Here is a 19,781-nt window from a genome sequence, read left to right as displayed (position 1 = left end):
AAGACCGTGACTCAAGAGACGGTTGATCGTTGAGTCAGACGGTACTGGTAACTGGTTACTACTACTGAGACTGGTAACTGGTTACTACTACTGAGAGACGAAGGAAATGGTAACTTTAATTCCTTGGATCAAGAGCCCTTCACCGGCATCAAGCCCCCCTCCCCTCCCTGGCCTTGAAGACACCAAACCATACCACGGGTGGGGTTTGAACCCGCGGTCAGAGAGTCTCAAAACTCCAGACCGTCGCGTTAGTTCGTATTTCCTCCAACAATCTAATGTTCTGATTTGTAAAGAAATATTTTTTTGTGCACATTTCTTCATAGTTTAAAATTATAGCCTCATGTTGTTCATAATTATGGTACTAAAAACTATTTTTCGGTATTGTTTTTAATTTTATTTGTCATCGTACAGCCATGGAACGTGAGGATACCAACGCTTTAAAGAACTGTAATATTTCCCCGCTGCCAGACGTAAGACGCTCGGTAATGTTATTTCATTATTGTCGGTTAACTACATGGAAAAAATCGGTTAATTTACATTAACGTACAATTGCCTGTTACCTGTACCTGTAGTTTACTTGAGGTCACCGCCCCTTGGTCTCGGTCCTAGACCAGGTCTCCCACTTGCTGGCCTGATCGACCATGTTGTTGTTGCTTGCAATATACATGAACGATATAGATGAAGGAATAAATAGCGACATAAGAAAGTTTCCTGGTTACAATAAAACAGTCGAATTCTGATGAGGACACTAGAGAAGATAAGGGAGAGTGACACCAGTCAGTCCATCTATCATCATTCCATCATGCAGGAGGAGCCACATGTCTATGGTGCATCCAACAAAATAAGCCGACTTTTGGATGTCACTACCGCCCGGCTCCGGCTGGGTTACAATTATCTTTGGCAGATTAAATCACCACCACCAGATGTAGACCAAACGAAATGTAAACTTTGCCAGATGGACTATTTGTCAAATCCTGCGGTATTATGTACTGGAGTGCGTCACATCGTGCGTCATTATGTACTTGAGTGCGTCACACCCTGCGTTATTATGTATTGGAGTGCGATAAAATTAATGAATTTAGAGACAACTCACCCTGAAATGTTTAAGAAATGTCAAATTATTTTATCCACAGTGATATATTACAAACCATTCTGAAAAAATTCGCTGACCTTGCTCAGTGTAAGTAAAAGATTACCACCTTTCTCTGCGTGTGACAATATTCATGTCTGCATAAAGAACTCATTACAGTTATAACCAGATATAAATATGTAAATAGCTCATTACCACTGTAACTTGTTCAGTTATCAGAACTTTGTGATCCAGTCCCTAGACCCATCATACACCGCTGTAATATTTTGACTACCGCCGCTCACACAATGGGTATGGGATGCGTAATATATTAAAGTGAAACTAGAGAAGATAGGCTGAAGGTTCTGAATTTCCACTCTGTGGAAAGACAGAGATCTAATAATGAGGGACATGAAGTGTATAAATAAAAAACGGAAATAAATCAAGGTGAAAATAAAAAAAAAACATGTTGAAAGTACCTAGACAAGACAGGAGTTGCAACAGTAAATTCAAACTCGAAAAGAATCTGGATGGATTTCCGTCGATGGGCATTTTTTTTAATGTTTAATGAAATGATGCAAAGCGTTTTAGAAGTTATCATAGCCATCAAAGTTATCAAAGCCATCAAAGCTATCAAAGCCATCAAAGTTATTATAGCCATCAAAGTTATCATAACAATCAAAGTTATCATAGCCATCAAAGTTATCATAACCATCAAAGTTATCATAACCATCAAAGTTATCACAACCATCAAAGTTATCATAAACATCAAAGTTATCATAGCCATGAAAGTTATCAAAGCCATCAAAGTTATCAAAGCCATCAAAGTTATCATAGCCATCAAAGTTATCATAACCATCAAAGTTATCATAGCCATCAAAGTTATCAAAGCCATCAAAGTTATCATAGCCATCAAAGTTATCATAACCATCAAAGTTATCATAGCCATAAAAGTTATCATAACCATCAAAATTATCATAACCATCAAAGTTATCATAACCATCAAAGTTATCATAACCATCAAAGTTATCATAGCCATGAAAGTTATCAAAGCCATCAAAGTTATCATAGCCATCAAAGTTATCATAACCATCAAAGTTATCATAACCATCAAAGTTATCATAACCATCAAAGTTATCATAGCCATAAAAGTTATCATAACCATCAAAGTTATCATAACCATCAAAGTTATCATAGCCATCAAAGTTATCATAACCATCAAAGTTATCATAACCATCAAAGTTATCATAACCATCAAAGTTATCATAACCATCAAAGTTATCATAGCCATGAAAGTTATCAAAGCCATCAAAGTTATCAAAGCCATCAAAGTTATCAAAGCCATCAAAGTTATCATAGCCATCAAAGTTATCATAACCATCAAAGTTATCATAGCCATGAAAGTTATCAAAGCCATCAAAGTTATCATAACCATCAAAGTTATCATAACCATCAAAGTTATCATAATGTAGACAGCCTGTACTGTCTGCCAGCTTAGTTCATATTTCACGGCACTAAGGTGCTGCCCTCTGTAGCCAGGCCTCTCGGTGGGCAAGCCAGCCTGCCTGCCCTTGCCTCACTCTCACTCACACAGCGGCCTAGCAGGAAGACACAAGGCCTACTCCTAGCTCTCTCTCGTGGGATGGCCCTGCCCGGGCCATGGGCACAACACACAAGCCTGTGTACCCACCATGACACTTTTCAATAAACAAAGAAGCCTCTGAAGACGTATCATTAACCACCCGCTTTCAGCTTCACCAAATAATCCTCTTTTTTTATAAATGGTGGAAAGCAGTGGTCGCAGCAGTGTGTTTGCCCAGAGAGAGGAAAGAAAGAATGAAGTTGTTCACTTCATCCCCCTACACAAACATCCGTCTCTCAACGAGTTATCCTGTGTCTGCACATTTGAGCATCCAGACACAGGTACAAGCAGGATCCAGCAGAAATTTACCGAATTTCTTCAAGAATTGTAAGTGGCGCCCCAGTGACCCCACGCTACAGCGTCCCATGCTGTTTCTCAAGTCACGTGTTCAGCGTCACTTGTATGTTGCTGTTGTTGTTCAGCTCAGCACAGCTGTTTCAGCAAGCCAGATGTGAGTTTTGTGGCGATTTCTGCGTCCAGTGTGAGTTCTCCACGTGTTTGTGGGAGGAGGAAGGGGCCGTTCCTTGCCTTGTCCTGCTGTACTCTCACACCTCACCAGCCTACCATACACCACTCACCACTGCCCACTCCCTCTGCTGTGTTTTCTGCTGTTTTCCGTGTGAATTCATTGCCAGAACTGTGTATCCGAGTGCCCGAGGCCACTCGAAGCTACGTGGATCAGCATGCCACGTAGATCATGACACCACGTGGATCCCAACGCCACGTGGGTGTGGATGATATCACGTGGATCTACAAATCACGTGAGTTACCGAGCCAGATGTCCCAGGCCTCATGATGTGGTCTGCTGCCTGCATCACATTGACGTCACCGACGATGCTGCCCGACTTCATGACGTCACGATGTCTGCTGACGTCACAGTGCTGCTGACGTCACCTCACGACATCACGCCTGACATCACATGATGTCACATCGAGCGTTTCTAGTAATTATTTCAGTATTGTCGAGAAGATTGAGAGAAAATATATGTCGTGTGTTAATTAATTCCTCTCAGTCAGTGTTCTCACATTTTAGTATAAGTCTTAGTGACAGTTTTTGCACTGAAAAGCATCATTTGCTAGTTTAAGCCATGTTGTACCGCATGTACAGCGGGTGTGTAAAGTTTCCGTGTGTCCAGTGAGGTCTGCGGCCAGACCTGAGTAGCACCACTGTGCTAAGTCACCCGATGTGACCAGTGCGTTTGACAGTTGTAATCAGTCAGCTCTGAGTGTATGAGCCCCCATGTACAGAAAGCTCTTATGCTCGTCGCTCGTGATGTTCTGCAGAATCGTACCTGCTACGAGATTTGTTTCACTTCACCTCCCGACCTTCAGAATGCAGTTATATGTAGAGAAACAAGTCTGGGGACGCTTAGACTAACCTCTGCTATAACTCCAACTGCCGAATGACACTCGTCAAGCCGCAGTTAGCCCTGTCGGCAGGCGCTGTGTCAGCCTCATGTCACAAGCTTCAGTGAGCAGCCTGCACAAAGAAGATGTCACTTTGACTGCTAGCTCTCTCACTGCAGTCTGGTGTATGATGTTACGACTCCCAGATGTTTCGCCCAGTCATCTCTGCCACGACTCGCTCCACAACTCACTCCACGCTCGCCGGCAGTGACAGCCCAGCGACAGTACCAGTGGAGAAGTGTCCTCCTGAGTCGCTTGCCAGAAGTCCTGCCCAGTTGCCGAGTTTTGTCGACGCCTCACTCGAGGGCACCAGCATGTCGTGCCCCAGGTTGAGTGAAAACCTGCAGTGACTCCTACGATGACTGCTTCGCCGTTCCAGAGGAGACCATACCCTGTTACGTCACAGCTCAGCCACAGCGATGTCTCCTGTGTTGCAGTATCTGTCCAGACGCAGGAAGGCGTGCAGTGATGCCCATCGACGCTCACTGCCTATGACCACGATGTTTAGCACACCCCACATGTTTTTTTCTTCCCTCCCTGTAGGAAGTTTTTTTTCTATGTCCATATGTATATATATGTTTTTATTTTGTGTTCTGTGCCCTGTTCCTATGAGAGAGAGACCGAGTTTCTTTTACCACTAGTATTGTCGCGTCGGGACGACGTGCGGTAGGTGGTGGAGCATATGTAGACAGCCTGTACTGTCTGCACAGACAGCCCATGCTGTCTGCCAGCTTAGTTCATATTTCACGGCACTAAGGTGCTGCCCTCTGTAGCCAGGCCTCTCGGTGGGCAAGCCAGCCTGCCTGCCCTTGCCTCACTCTCACTCACACAGCGGTCTAGCAGGAAGACACAAGGCCTACTCCTAGCTCTCTCTCGTGGGATGGCCCTGCCTGGGTCATGGGCACAACACACAAGCCTCTGTACCCACCACGACTCAACAATAAAGTAAGAAGCCTCCGAAGAAGACGTATCATTTACTCCCTGCTACCAGAACACCAAATAAACTCGTTATAATAACCATCAAAGTTATCATAGCCATCAAAGTTATCATAACCATCAAAGTTATCATAACCATCAAAGTTATTATAGCCATCAAAGTTATCAAAGCCATCAAAGTTATCAAAGCCGTCAAAGTTATCATAGCCATCAAAGTTATCATAGCCATCAAAGCTATTATAACCATCAAAGTTATCATAACCATCAAAGTTATCATATCCATCAAAGTTATCATAACCATCAAAGCTATCATAACCATCAAAGTTATCATAGCCATCAAAGTTATCATACCCATGAAAGTTATCATAACCATCAAAGTTATCATAGCCATGAAAGTTATCATAACCATCAAAGTTAACATAGCCATGAAAGTTATCATAGCCGTCAAAGTTATCATAGCCATGAAAGTTATCATAACCATCAAAGTTATCATAGCCATCAAAGTTATCATATCCATCAAAGTTATCATAACCATCAAAGTTATAATAGCCATGAAAGTTATCAAAGCTATCAAAGTTATCAGGACCATCAAAGTTATCATAGCCATCAAAGTTATCATATCCATCAAAGTTATCATAGCCATCAAAGTTATCATAGCTATCAAAGTTATCATAGCTATCAAAGTTATCATAGCCATCAAAGTTATCATAGCTATCAAAGTTATCATAGCCATCAAAGTTATCATAGCTATCAAAGTTATCATAGCCATCAAAGTTATCATAGCTATCAAAGTTATCATAGCCATCAAAGTTATCATAACCATCAAAGTTATCATAGCCATCAAAGTTATCATAGCTATCAAAGTTATCATAGCCATCAAAGTTATCATAGCTATCAAAGTTATCATAGCCATCAAAGTTATCATAACCATCAAAGTTATCATATCCATCAAAGTTATCATAACCATCAAAGTTATCATAGCCATCAAAGTTATCATAACCATCAAAGTTATAGCCATGAAAGTTATCAAAACCATCAAAGTTATCATAACCATCAAAGTTATCATAACCATCAAAGTTATCATAATCATCAAAGTTATCATAACCATCAAAGTTATCATATCCATCAAAGTTATCATAACCATCAAAGTTATCATATCCATCAAAGTTATCATAACCATCAAAGTTATCATAACCATCAAAGTTATCATAATCATCAAAGTTATCATAACCATCAAAGTTATCATATCCATCAAAGTTATCATAACCATCAAAGTTATCATATCCATCAAAGTTATCATAACCATCAAAGTTATCATAACCATCAAAGTTGTCATAACCATTAAAGTTATCAAGACCATCAAAGTTATCATATCCATCAAAGTTATCATAACCATCAAAGTTATCATAGCCATCAAAGTTATCATAGCCATCAAAGTTATCATAGCCATCAAAGTTATCATAGCCATCAAAGTTATCATAGCCATCAAAGTTATCATAGCCATCAAAGTTATCATAGCCATCAAAGTTATCATAGCCATCAAAGTTATCATAGCCATCAAAGTTATCATAGCCATCAAAGTTATCATAACCATCAAAGTTATCATAGCCATCAAAGTTATCATAGCCATCAAAGTTATCATAACCATCAAAGTTATCATAGCCATCAAAGTTATCATAGCCATCAAAGTTATCATAACTATCAAAGTTATCATAGCCATCAAAGTTATCATAGCCATCAAAGTTATCATAGCCATCAAAGTTATCATAACCATCAAAGTTATCATAGCCATCAAAGTTATCATAGCCATCAAAGTTATTATAGCCATCAAAGTTATCATAACCATCAAAGTTATCATAGCCATCAAAGTTATCATAGCCATCAAAGTTATCATAACCATCAAAGTTATCATAGCCATCAAAGTTATCATAGCCATCAAAGTTATCATAGCCATCAAAGTTATCATAACCATCAAAGTTATCATAACCATCAAAGTTATCATAGCCATCAAAGTTATCATAGCCATGAAAGTTATCATAACCATCAAAGTTATCATAACCATCAAAGTTATCATAACCATCAAAGTTATCATAGCCATCAAAGTTATCATAACCATCAAAGTTATCATAACCATCAAAGTTATCATAACCATCAAAGTTATCATAGCCATCAAAGTTATCATAGCCATCAAAGCTGGTAATGGATGCTACAACGTTGGTCATAGGACACATGTCAATTGTTCCAAAAATACTGCCCTAGATATCACAAAAATACTGCCCTAGATATCACAAAAATACTGCCCTAGATATCACAAAAATACTGCCCTAGATATCACAAACCGTCACTGAAAATTTGAAGCCGATCGGATGCAGACTACTCGTGTTATAAGACAAAGAAAATCGTAAAACTGGAGGAAGAACATAAAAAAAAATTCAGACAACGACCTGAAGATCCCTCATAGGGTATACCTAACAATCTGAGAAAAGTATCCCTGTATTCTACAAGCCTTCCCTCCTCTACCTCAATGCATATTATTATAATCATAACTAAGCACTAAAACCACAAGGGTCATGCAACGCTGACCTCAATGTACACTAAAGGAACAGTGTAGGATGGTGATAAAATTCTGTTGCAGTAAAATATATAATAAATATGATGTCATAATAAAATATATAATAAATATGATGTCATAATAAAATATATAATAAATATGATGTCATAATAAAATATATAATAAATATGATGTCATAATAAAATATATAATAAATATGATGTCATAATAAAATATATAATAAATATGATGTCATAATAAAATATATAATAAATATGATGTCATAATAAAATATATAATAAATATGATGTCATAATAAAATATATAATAAATATGATGTCATAATAAAATATATAATAAATATGATGTCATAATAAAATATATAATAAATATGATGTCATAATAAAATATATAATAAATATGATGTCATAATAAAATATATAATGTCAACACTGGCTTATTTCCGTCCAGAAAAAAGCATTTCTCATATATTTCACATTACAACCTTCACTGACTAAAAGCAAAGCGAAGCTTCTTCTGAGGAAAACATCATCATTAAAACCTTAAAGCCGAACGGAAGAGGCATTCTCTAGTTATTGCATATATATATATATATATATATATATATATATATATATATATATATATATATATATATATATATATATATATATATATATATATAAACTGTTTCCTGGGAAGTTGTGACTCTCGTGAGAACTCACTAATGACATTTCCCCACATGAAGTTTTTTTTTATTTTTTCTATCACTATTTCCATTTTTTCTTTCATGCAAAACAAGTCTTTCATCCATTGTAACAGTGTTTTTTAGATTCAGTAAATGTCATTTGCCTATTCGTTTCTGTCCTGTGTGAGTGCGAGTAGTGTGTGAGCGTACTCATCTGTTTGTACTCACTGTTTGGGCCTGCAGAGGTCCAGACTCTTTACCTGCCACTTGCTAGATTCACTCTTCGCCATTTCTTCTTCGAGATCATTTCACAGCCACGTTCAGACTGAAGAAATACTTCTCGACATCCCTGTGGACCATTTGTGTCTTTAACTGCAAATTGTGCCACGAAGTACCTGTGTCTCGCCTCTCACACAGTCCGTCCCTGTGTACACTATCTGCACTTCCCTGGTTCTTCTGTCTTCCAGAAAAAGTCTCGCTGTAAACCACTGCATTTTTCTCCAGTTTCATAATATGATTTTTTTTTCAGATGAAATGCAAACACCAGTGTGTGTGTGTGTGTGTGTGTGTGTGTGTGTGTGTGTGTGTGTGTGTGTGTGTGTGTGTATGTGTGTGTGTGTGTGTGTGTGTGTGTACTCACCTATTTGTACTCACCTATTTGTGGTTGCAGGGGTCGAGTCCTAGCTCCTGGCCCCGCCTCTTCACCGGTTGCTACTAGGCCCTCTCTCTCCCCGCTCCATGAGCTTTATCAAACCTCGTCTTAAAACTGTGTATGGTTCCTGCCTCCACTACGTCATTTTCTAGGCTATTCCACTGCCTTACAACTCTATGACTGAAGAAATACTTCCTACTATCTCTCTGACTCACTTGTGTCTTCAACTTCCAATTGTGGCCTCTTGTTTCTGTGTCCCCTCCCTGGAACATCCTGTCCTTGTCCACCTTGTCTATTCCACGCAGTATTTTATGTGTCGTTATCATGTCTCCCCTGACCCTCCTGTCCTCCAGTGTCGTCAGGCCGATTTCCCTTAACCTTTCTTCATAGGACATTCCCCTTAGCTCTGGAACTAACCTTGTCGCAAACCTTTACACTTTCTCTAATTTCTTGACGTGCTTGATCAAGTGCGGGTTCCAAACAGGTGCTGCATACTCCAGTATGGGCCTGACGTACACGGTGTACAGTGTCTTGAACGATTCCTTACTAAGGTATCAGAACGCTGTTCTCAGGTTTGCCAGGCGCCCATATGCTGCAGCAGTTATCTGGTTGATGTGTGCTTCGGGAGATATGCTCGGTGTTATACTCACCCCAAGATCTTTCTCCTTGAGCGAGGTTTGCAGTCTTTGGCCACCTAGCCTATACTCCGTCTGCGGTCTTCTGTGCCCTTCCCCGATCTTCATGACTTTGTATTTGGCGGGGTTAAATTCGAGAAGGCAGTTGCTGGACCAGGTGTCCAGTGTGTCCAGGTCTCTTTGAAGTCCTGCCTGATCCTCATCTGATTTAATTCTCCTCATTAACTTCACATCATCTGCAAACAGGGACACTTCTGAGTCTAACCCTTCCGTCATGTCGTTCACATATACCAAAAATTGCACTGGTCCTAGGGCCTACCCCTGTGGGACCCTGCTCGTCACAGGTGCCCATTGTGATACCTCATCACGTACCATGACTCGTTGTTGCCTCCCTGTCAGGTATTCTCTGATCCATTCCAGTGCCCTTCCTGTTACATGCGCCTGATGCTCTAGCTTCTGCACTAATCTCTTGTGAGGAACTGTGTCAAAGGCCTTCTTGCAGTCCATGAAGATGCATCAACCCACCCCACTCTCTCTCGTTTCTTACTTCTGTTACTTTATCATAAAACTCCAGAAGGTTTGTGACACAGGATTTGCCTTCCATGAATCCGTGCTGGTTGGCGTTTATACTCTTGTTCCGTTCCAGGTGCCCCACCACTCTCCTCCTGATAATCTTCTCCATAACTTTGCATACTATACACGTCAGTGACACAGGTCTATAGTTTAGTGCCTCTTTTTTGTCTGTTTTTTTAAAAATGGGAACTACATTTGCCGTCTTCCATACCTCAGGTAGTTGCCCAGTTTCCAGGGATGTGTTGAAGATTGTGGTAAGTGGCACACATAGCATGTCCGCTCCCTCTCTAAGGACCCATGGGGAGATGTTGTCCTGTCCCATTGCCTTTGAGGTATCAATGTCCCATAGCAGCTTCTTCACCTCCTTCTCATTTGTATGTATGTCATCCAACACTTGTTGGTATATTCCTGGCTGCCTTCAAGAGAGAGCTGGACAGATACCTAAAGTCAGTGCCGGATCAGCCGAGCTGTGGCTCGCACGTTGGACTGTGCACGGCCAGCAGTAACAGCCTAGTTGATCAGGCCCTGATCCATCGGGAGGCCTGGTCATGGACCAGGCCGTGGGGGCGTTGATCCCCGGAATAACCTCCAGGTAACCTCCAGGTGGTGTCCCCCTCTGTTCTGTTGCCCCAGAGGCCTTCCTGTCTCCATTGTAAATACTTCCTTAAATCTCATATTGAGCTCCACTCATACTTCTTGATCATTTCTTGTGAGTTCCCCACCTTCTTTCCTCAGCCTTATCACCTGGTCTTTGGCTGTTGTCTTCCTCCTAATGTGGTTATACAGCAGTTTCGGGTCAGACTTGACTTTCGATGCTATGTCGTTCTTGTACTTTCGCTGGGCCTCCCTCCTTATTTGTGCATACTCGTTTCTGGCTCTTCTACTAATCTCCGTATTTTCCTGGGTCCTTTGCCTCCTGTACCTTTTCCATTCTCTGGTGCACTTAGTTTTTGCCTCCCTACACCTTCGGGTAAACCAAGGACTCACTTTGGTCTTCCTATTATTTCTATTTCCCTTGGGAACAAACCTTTCCTTTGCCTCCTTGCACTTTTTTGTTACATATTCCATCATCTCGTCTACTGATTTTCCTACCAGTTCTCTGTCCCACTGAACCTCCTGCAGGAAGTTCCTCATACCTATGTAGTCCCCCATTTTATAGTTCGGCTTTTCCCATTCAGTTCCTGTTACCTTCTCCACTTATAGCTCTACTATATAATCAAAACTCAGAACCACGTGATCACTAGCTCCAAGGGGCCTCTCTTAATTGATGTCCTCAATGTCTGACCTGCTCAGGGTGAACACAAGATCCAGTCTTGCTGGCTCATCCTCCCCTCTCTCTCTGGTAGTGTCCCTGACATGTTGATGCATGAGGTTTTCAAGTACCACATCCATCATCTTGGCTCTCCATGTTTTGGGACCCCCATGTGGCTCCAGGTTTTCCCAGTCGATCTCCTTGTGGTTGAAATCGCCCATTACCAGTAACTTTGCTCTGCTCGAGTGAGGTCTTCTTGCCACCTCAGCCAGTGTGTCCACCATCGCTCTGTTGTTTTCTTCGTGCTCCTCTCTTGGCCTCCTGTAGTTCTGTGGTGGGTTATACATCGCTCCAATGACTACTGTATGTTCTCCTAGCATGTAGCCTTTTTCTCCAATCAAGCCCATGCCTTCCATTTCCTCAAATCCCCATCGGTTTTTTATGAGCAGTGCAACCCTTCCTCCCCCTCTACTCCTATCTTTCCTCAGGATCTGATATCCCGGTGGGAAGATTGCATCTGTTATTGTCTCAGCGAGTTTCGTTTCTGTGACTGCTATGATGTCTGGGGATTTCTCGCTGATTCTTTTGTGCCACTCCTCATATTTATTCGTTATTCCGTCCGCGTTTGTGTACCAAACCTCCAGCTTCTTTTCTATCACTGTGGTCCTGGGAGAATATTGGGGTTGGGGGAGTGAGAGCCTTGGTGGGGGCCTATGGGGGCTGTGGTGTGAGTGGGGTTTGTGATGAGGGTGGCGGGGTCAGAATACCCATAGGGGGCAGCTGTTGGGGTGAAGTTTGTGATGTGGGGGTTGGTGGCAGAGGGAACAGTGTGTGGATTCTGGTTTAGATTGCTCAGTTGCGTTGGGATTGTCGCGGAGTCCTTCTGCAGGAGTTTCTGCAGGGTGTGTTTACCCTTCCTCCTGTGTCTGGGTCCTGCTCATCATTATTGCCTCTCTTTCCTCCTTGCATCTCTGTACCCTCTCTTTCAGTGTAGTCCTTTCTTCTTGTGTTCTGTCGCGATCGAGGTATACTCTCTGGCACTCAGGTTTGTCCCTCAGTCGTGTTTTCTCTTGCAGGATCCTGGTTCGAGCTGGTTCTTCCTTGAAAATTACTTTGACAGGCCTTTTCTTTCCACTTGCAAATCACCCAATTATCCGAAAATTTGTCACCTGGGTCATATCGCCCTCACCTATTGTTTTCATGATGCCTTCAATCATTTTTTCCTCCTGTTTTATTTCTTCAAAGTTGTCCCCTTTGGCTTCTTGGAGCCCGTAGACAAAAACTGTGACTGTGTATTTGTGTGTGTGTGTGTGTGTGTGTGTGTATGTGTGTGTGTGTGTGTGTGTGTATGTGTACTCACCTAATTGTACTCACCTAATTGTGATTGCAGGGGTCGAGACTCAGTTACTGGCCCCGCCTCTTCACCGACCGCTACTAGGTCCTCTCTCCCCCTGCTCCATGAGCTATATCATACCTCGTCTTAAAACTATGTATAGCTCCTGCCTCCACTACATCGCTTGCCAGACTATTCCACTTCCTAACTACTCTAGAACTGAAGAAATACTTCCTAACATCCCTTTGACTCATCTGAGTCTTCAGCTTCCAATTGTGACTCCTTGTTTCTGTGTCCCATCTCTGGAACATCCTGTCTCTGTCCACCTTGTCTATTCCACTCAGTATTTTGTATGTCGTTATCATGTCTCCCCTGACCCTCCTGTCCTTCAGTGCTGTCAGACCGATTTCCCTTAACCTTTCTTCATAAGACATTCCCCTTAGTTTTGGAACTAGCCTTGTTGCAAACCTTTGCACTTTCTCTAATTTCTTGACGTGTTTGACCAGATGTGGGTTCCAAACTGGTGCTGCGTACTCCAGTATGGGCCTGACGTACACAGTGTATAAAGTCTTGAACGATTCCTTACTGAGGTACCGGAACGCTATTCTCAGGTTTGCCAAGCGCCCATATGTCGCAACAGTTATCTGGTTAATGTGTGCTTCTGGCGATGTACTCGGTATAATACTCACTCCTAGGTCTTTCTCCTTGACTGAGGTTTGCAGCCTTTGGCCTCCTAGCCTATACTCTGTCTGCGGTCTTCTTTGCCCTCCTCCGATCTTCATGACTTTGCATTTGGCGGGGTTAAATTCTAGGAGCCAGTTTCTGGACCACACATCCAGCCTGTCGAGGTCTCTTTGTAGACCTGTCTGGTCCGCGTCTGATTTAATTCTCCTCATTAACGTCACGTCATCTGCAAACTGGGACACTTCTGAGTCTATCCCTTCCGTGCCAAGAATAGCACTGGTCCCAGGACTGACCTATGTGGGACCCCGCTCGTCACCGGCGCCCACTGTGATACCTCATCACCGACCATGACTCGCTGTTGCCTCCCTGTTAGGTATTCTCTGATCCATTGCAGTGCCCTTCCTGTTATACGTGCCTGTTCCTCTAGCTTCTGTACTAATCTCTTGTGAGGAACTGTGTCGAAGGCCTTCTTGCAGTCCAGGAAAATGCAATCAACCCACCCCTCCTTCTCATTTCTTACTTCAGTTACCTTGTCATAAAACTCTAGTAGGTTTGTGACACAGGATTTACCCTCCATGAATCCGTGCTGGTTGTCGTTTATAATCTTGTTCCACTCCAGGTGCTCCACCACTCTCCTCCTGATAATCTTCTCCAAGACTTTGCATACTATACATGTCAGTGACACTGGTCTATAATTTAGCGCTTCATTTCTGTCTCCTTTCTTAAAGATGGGGACTACATTTGCCTTCTTCCATACTTCATGTAGCTGCCCAGTTTCAAGGGAAGTGTTGAAGATTTTGGTTGTGTGTGTGTGTGTGTGTGTGTGTGTGTGTGTGTGTGTGTGTGTGTGTGTGTGTGTGTGTGTGTGTGTGTATGTGTGTGTGTGTCTGTGTGTGTGTCGCAGGATATCCGTCTCTTGGATACATTTCTCATAATTTTATAAAGCAACTCCATCACTTTTCTCACGCACATATTCACTGTTCAGACAGAAACCGTATCATTCTTGTCTATTTAAACACTGTGGAGATATCATTCCATACCCTCAGGGCAGGGAAGATCACCAGTAGTCACTTCCAGATGGGTCACCGCCCCCCGCCCCCGAACCTACACCAGGGAAGGTCACCAGTAGTCACTTCCAGATGGGTCACCGCCCCCCGCCCCCGAACCTACACCAAGGAAGGTCACCAGTAGTCACTTCCAGATGGGTCACCGCCCCCCGCCGCCCGACCCTACACCAGGGAAGGTCACCAGTAGTCACTTCCAGATGGGTCACCGCCCCCCGCCGCCCGAACCTACACCAGGGAAGGTCACCAGTAGTCACTTCCAGATGGGTCACCGCCCCCCGCCGCCCGGACCTACACCAGGGAAGATCACCAGTAGTCACTTCCAGATGGGTCACCGCCCCCCGCCGCCCGGACCTGCACCAGGGAAGATCACCAGTAGTCACTTCCAGATGGGTCACCGCCCCCCGCCGCCCGGACCTGCACCAGGGAAGATCACCATTAGTCACTTCCAGATGGGTCACCGCCCCCCGCCGCCCGAACCTACACCAGGGAAGGTCACCAGTTGTCACTTCCAGATGGGTCACCGCCCCCCGCCGCCCGAACCTACACCAGGGAAGGTCACCAGTAGTCACTTCCAGATGGGTCACCGCCCCCCACCGCCCGAACCTACACCAGGGAAGGTCACCAGTAGTCACTTCCAGATGGGTCACCGCCCCCCACCGCCCGAACCTACACCAGGGAAGGTCACCAGTAGTCACTTCCAGATGGGTCACCGCCCCCCGCCGCCCGAACCTACACCAGGGAAGATCACCAGTAGTCACTTCCAGATGGGTCACCGCCCCCCACCGCCCGAACCTACACCAGGGAAGGTCACCAGTAGTCACTTCCAGATGGGTCACCGCCCCCCACCGCCCGAACCTACACCAGGGAAGGTCACCAGTAGCCACTTCCAGGGGGTCACCGCCCCCCGCCGCCCGGACCTACACTAGGCCTCCTGGTTGCTTGCCAGATCGATGAGGCAAAATTGTAAATGGAAATAAAAAAAATGTTTGACAATGAGCAAATTTGACTTAAGGTTAAAGAATGAATTATAGGTGAGAGGAACGTTAGGAAAATATTGACTCTGTACACAACTGTATTTTAGGTTAAGTCTAAATGGCTCACTAGTGAAGAATGCATTTTAACACATGCTTTTACTGGTACAACGTTTCGCTCTTGTGACTTAAAGCGCTACACAGAAACGTCGGTCTAAATACTTGTTTCCAGGCATATCTTTTCCCCACGGGTTTACCTTAGCTAAAACACAAGTGCAGGACAAGAGAAGTGTAACGTGAGATGCGAAGACGGTAGTGACCAGGACTCCACTAGTTTACTTGTATATGTAACAGCTGGTGGCCAGCATGCCACTAGTTTACTTGTATATGTAACAGCTGGTGGCCAGCATGCCACTAGTTTACTTGTATATGTAACAGCTGGTGGCCAGCATGCCACTAGTTTACTTGTATATGTAACAGCTGGTGGCCAGTATGCCACTAGTTTACTTGTATATGTAACAGCTGGTGGCCAGTATGCCACTAGTTTACTTGTATATGTAACAGCTGGTGGCCAGCATGCCACTAGTTTACTTGTATATGTAACAGCTGGTGGCCAGCATGCCACTAGTTTACTTGTATATGTAACAGCTGGTGGCCAGCATGCCACTAGTTTACTTGTATATGTAACATAGAATGTCTCGTCTGATCACAAATCATTGGCAGTGTTCCACTTTATTGGATTATCTGAGGATAAATTTACACAGTGTAATTTTTACAATACTTGTATCACTGGAGCCTTGAAGACCATTGTAAAAAGTTCAGCGTTATGTACACAAAGTTTAATATTAATTTTATATTGACTACTTATTCTTTAAATGTTGATAAGTTTTACTAAGAGAACACTTTACATTGATTAAGGACAGTCTAGGTCTTAGTTGGCGTTTTAGTGGAAAAAGTTGTAACATTTAATTTTATTTACCATACAATAATTTCTGAGTGCATCATTAGATTGGCTTTGATAGTTAACTTCAACGCTGCTTGAAACTGCAACCTCGGAGTAGCTCAGACTTTGTGGTTTACCTACCTGGTGTCTACCTACAGGGTAATTTGAGGGTTAACACCCCCGCGACCCAGTCCTTGACCAGGGTGGAGTATTTTAGGGTATTGATCTATGTCAGATACCAACATAATATTTTTTTCAGTTTACCTTCAGCGCTGGTGTTTCTTAGTGGAAGATCTGCATGAGTTTTCGAATGCGTATGTCCTAAATTTGCCATTCTTTTTTTTTTTGAAGAAATCATATTAGTTTCCATGTGATAACTTGTGTATGCCTCTTTTGAATCGTTTCTAACCTTCAATAGCATTGGAATCTTATCCCGCACTCTGCACTATTCCTCTCGCTTACGTTGAGGTACAGGGGGCTGGGATTATTCAATACGAGGATACTTTTCTCGGATCGTGCAGCGACTTAAATGCATGTAGTTATTCTATAGTGTAATGGGTAGCAGCAATATAAAATTAATATAATATACTAAACACGTGTTAACTTGTGTTGGAAGCATTTGACAAAATCTTGCAGACCTGTTAGTTAGTTACATAATACAACAACCAAAGATAAAACTGATGTAACCATTGAAGGACGAAAATATATTGTCTTTATAGCCGTATGGTCACTCACAGGATAAGTGGCACTTCCCAACACTGTCCTTATAACCGTATGGTCACTCACAGAATGAGTGGCACTGCCCAACACTGTCCTTATAACCGTATGGTCACTCACAGAATGAGTGGCACTGCCCAACACTGTCCTTATAACCGTATGGTCACTCACAGAATGAGTGGCACTGCCCAACACTGTCCTTATAACCGTATGGTCACTCACAGAATGAGTGGCACTGCCCAACACTATCCTTATAACCGTATGGTCACTCACAGAATGAGTGGCACTGCCCAACACTGTCCTTATAACCGTATGGTCACTCACAGAATGAGTGGCATTGCCCAACACTATCCTTATAACCGTATGGTCACTCAGAGAATAAGTGGCACTGCCCAACACTGTCCTTATAACCGTATGGTCACTCACAGAATGAGTGGCACTGCCCAACACTATCCTTATAACCGTATGGTCACTCACAGAATGAGTGGCACTGCCCAACACTGTCCTTATAACCGTATGGTCACTCACAGAATGAGTGGCACTGCCAAACACTATCCTTATAACCGTATGGTCACTCACAGAATGAGTGGCACTGCCCAACACTATCCTTATAATCTTATGGTCACTCACAGAATGAGTGGAACTGCCAAACACTATCCTTATAATCTTATGGTCACTCACAGAATGAGTGGCACTGCCCAACACTATCCTTATAACCATATGGTCACTCACAGAATGAGTGGCACTGCCCAACACTATCCTTATAACCATATGGTCACTCACAGAATGAGTGGCACTGCCCAACACTATTCTTATAACCGTATGGTCACTCACAGGATAAGTGGCACTGCCCAACACTATCCTTATAACCGTATGGTCACTCACAGAATGAGTGGCCACTGCCCAACACTATCCTTATAACCGTATGGTCACTCACAGAATGAGTGGCACTGCCCAACACTATCCTTATAACCGTATGGTCACTCACAGAATGAGTGGCACTGCCCAACACTATCCTTATAACCATATGGTCACTCACAGAATGAGTGGCACTGCCCAACACTATTCTTATAGCCGTATGGTCACTCACAGGATAAGTGGCACTGCCCAACACTATCCTTATAACCGTATGGTCACTCACAGAATGAGTGGCCACTGCCCAACACTATCCTTATAACCGTATGGTCACTCACAGAATGAGTGGCACTGCCCAACACTATCCTTATAATCGTATGGTCACTCACAGAATGAGTGGCACTGCCCAACACTGTCCTTATAAACGTATGGTCACTCACAGAATGAGTGGCACTGCCCAACACTGTCCTTATAACCGTATGGTCACTCACAGAATGAGTGGCACTGCCCAACACTATCCTTATAACCGTATGGTCACTCACAGAATGAGTGGCACTGCCCAACACTGTCCTTATAATCGTATGGTCACTCACAGAATGAGTGGCACTGCACAACACTATCCTTATAGCCGTATGGTCACTCACAGAATGAGTGGCACTGCCCAACACTGTCCTTATAACCGTATGGTCACTCACAGAATGAGTGGCACTGCCCAACACTATCCTTATACCGTATGGTCACTCACAGAATGAGTGGCACTGCTCAACACTATCCTTGTAACTGTATGGTCACTCACAGAATGAGTGGCACTGCCCATCACTATCCTTATAGCCGTATGGTCACTCACAGAATGAGTGGCACTGCCAAACTCTATCCTTATAACCGTATGGTCACTCACAGAATGAGCGGCACTTCTCAACACTATCCTTATTGCCGTATGGTCACTCACAGAATGAGTGGCACTGCCCAACACTATCCTTATAGCCGTATGGTCACTCACAGAATGAGTGACACTGCTCAACACTATCCTTATAGCCGTATGGTCACTCACAGAATGAGTGGTACTGCCCTACACTATCCTTATAGCCGTATGGTCACTCACAGAATGAGTGGCACTGCCCAACACTATCCTTATAGCCGTATGGTCACTCACAGAATGAGTGGCACTGCCCAACACTATCCTTATAATCGTATGGTCACTCACAGAATGAGTGGCACTGCCCAACACTATCCTTATAATCGTATGGTCACTCACAGAATGAGTGGCACTGCCCAACACTATCCTTATAATCGTATGGTCACTCACAGAATGAGTGGCACTGCCCAATACTATCCTTATAATCGTATGGTCACTCACAGAATGAGTGGCACTGCCCAACACTGTCCTTATAATCGTATGGTCACTCACAGAATGAGTGGCACTGCCCAACACTGTCCTCATAATCGTATGGTCACTCACAAAATGAGTGGCACTGCCCAACACTGTCCTTGTAATCGTATGGTCACTCACAGAATGAGTGGCACTGCCCAACACTGTCCTTATAATCGTATGGTAACTCACAGAATGAGTGGCACTGCCCAACACTATCCTTATAATCGTATGGTCACTCACAGAATGAGTGGCACTGCCCAACACTGTCCTTATAATCGTATGGTCACTCACAGAATGAGTGGCACTGCCCAACACAGTCCTTATAATCGTATGGTCACTCACAGAATGAGTGGCACTGCCCAACACTGTCCTTATTATCGTATGGTCACTCACAGAATGAGTGGCACTGCCCAACACTCTCCTTATAGCCGTATG

This window comes from Cherax quadricarinatus, chromosome 8 (genome assembly GCF_038502225.1).
Source record: "Cherax quadricarinatus isolate ZL_2023a chromosome 8, ASM3850222v1, whole genome shotgun sequence".
Classification (NCBI taxonomy): Eukaryota; Metazoa; Arthropoda; class Malacostraca; order Decapoda; family Parastacidae; genus Cherax; species Cherax quadricarinatus.
This window is presented reverse-complemented; position numbering follows the sequence as displayed.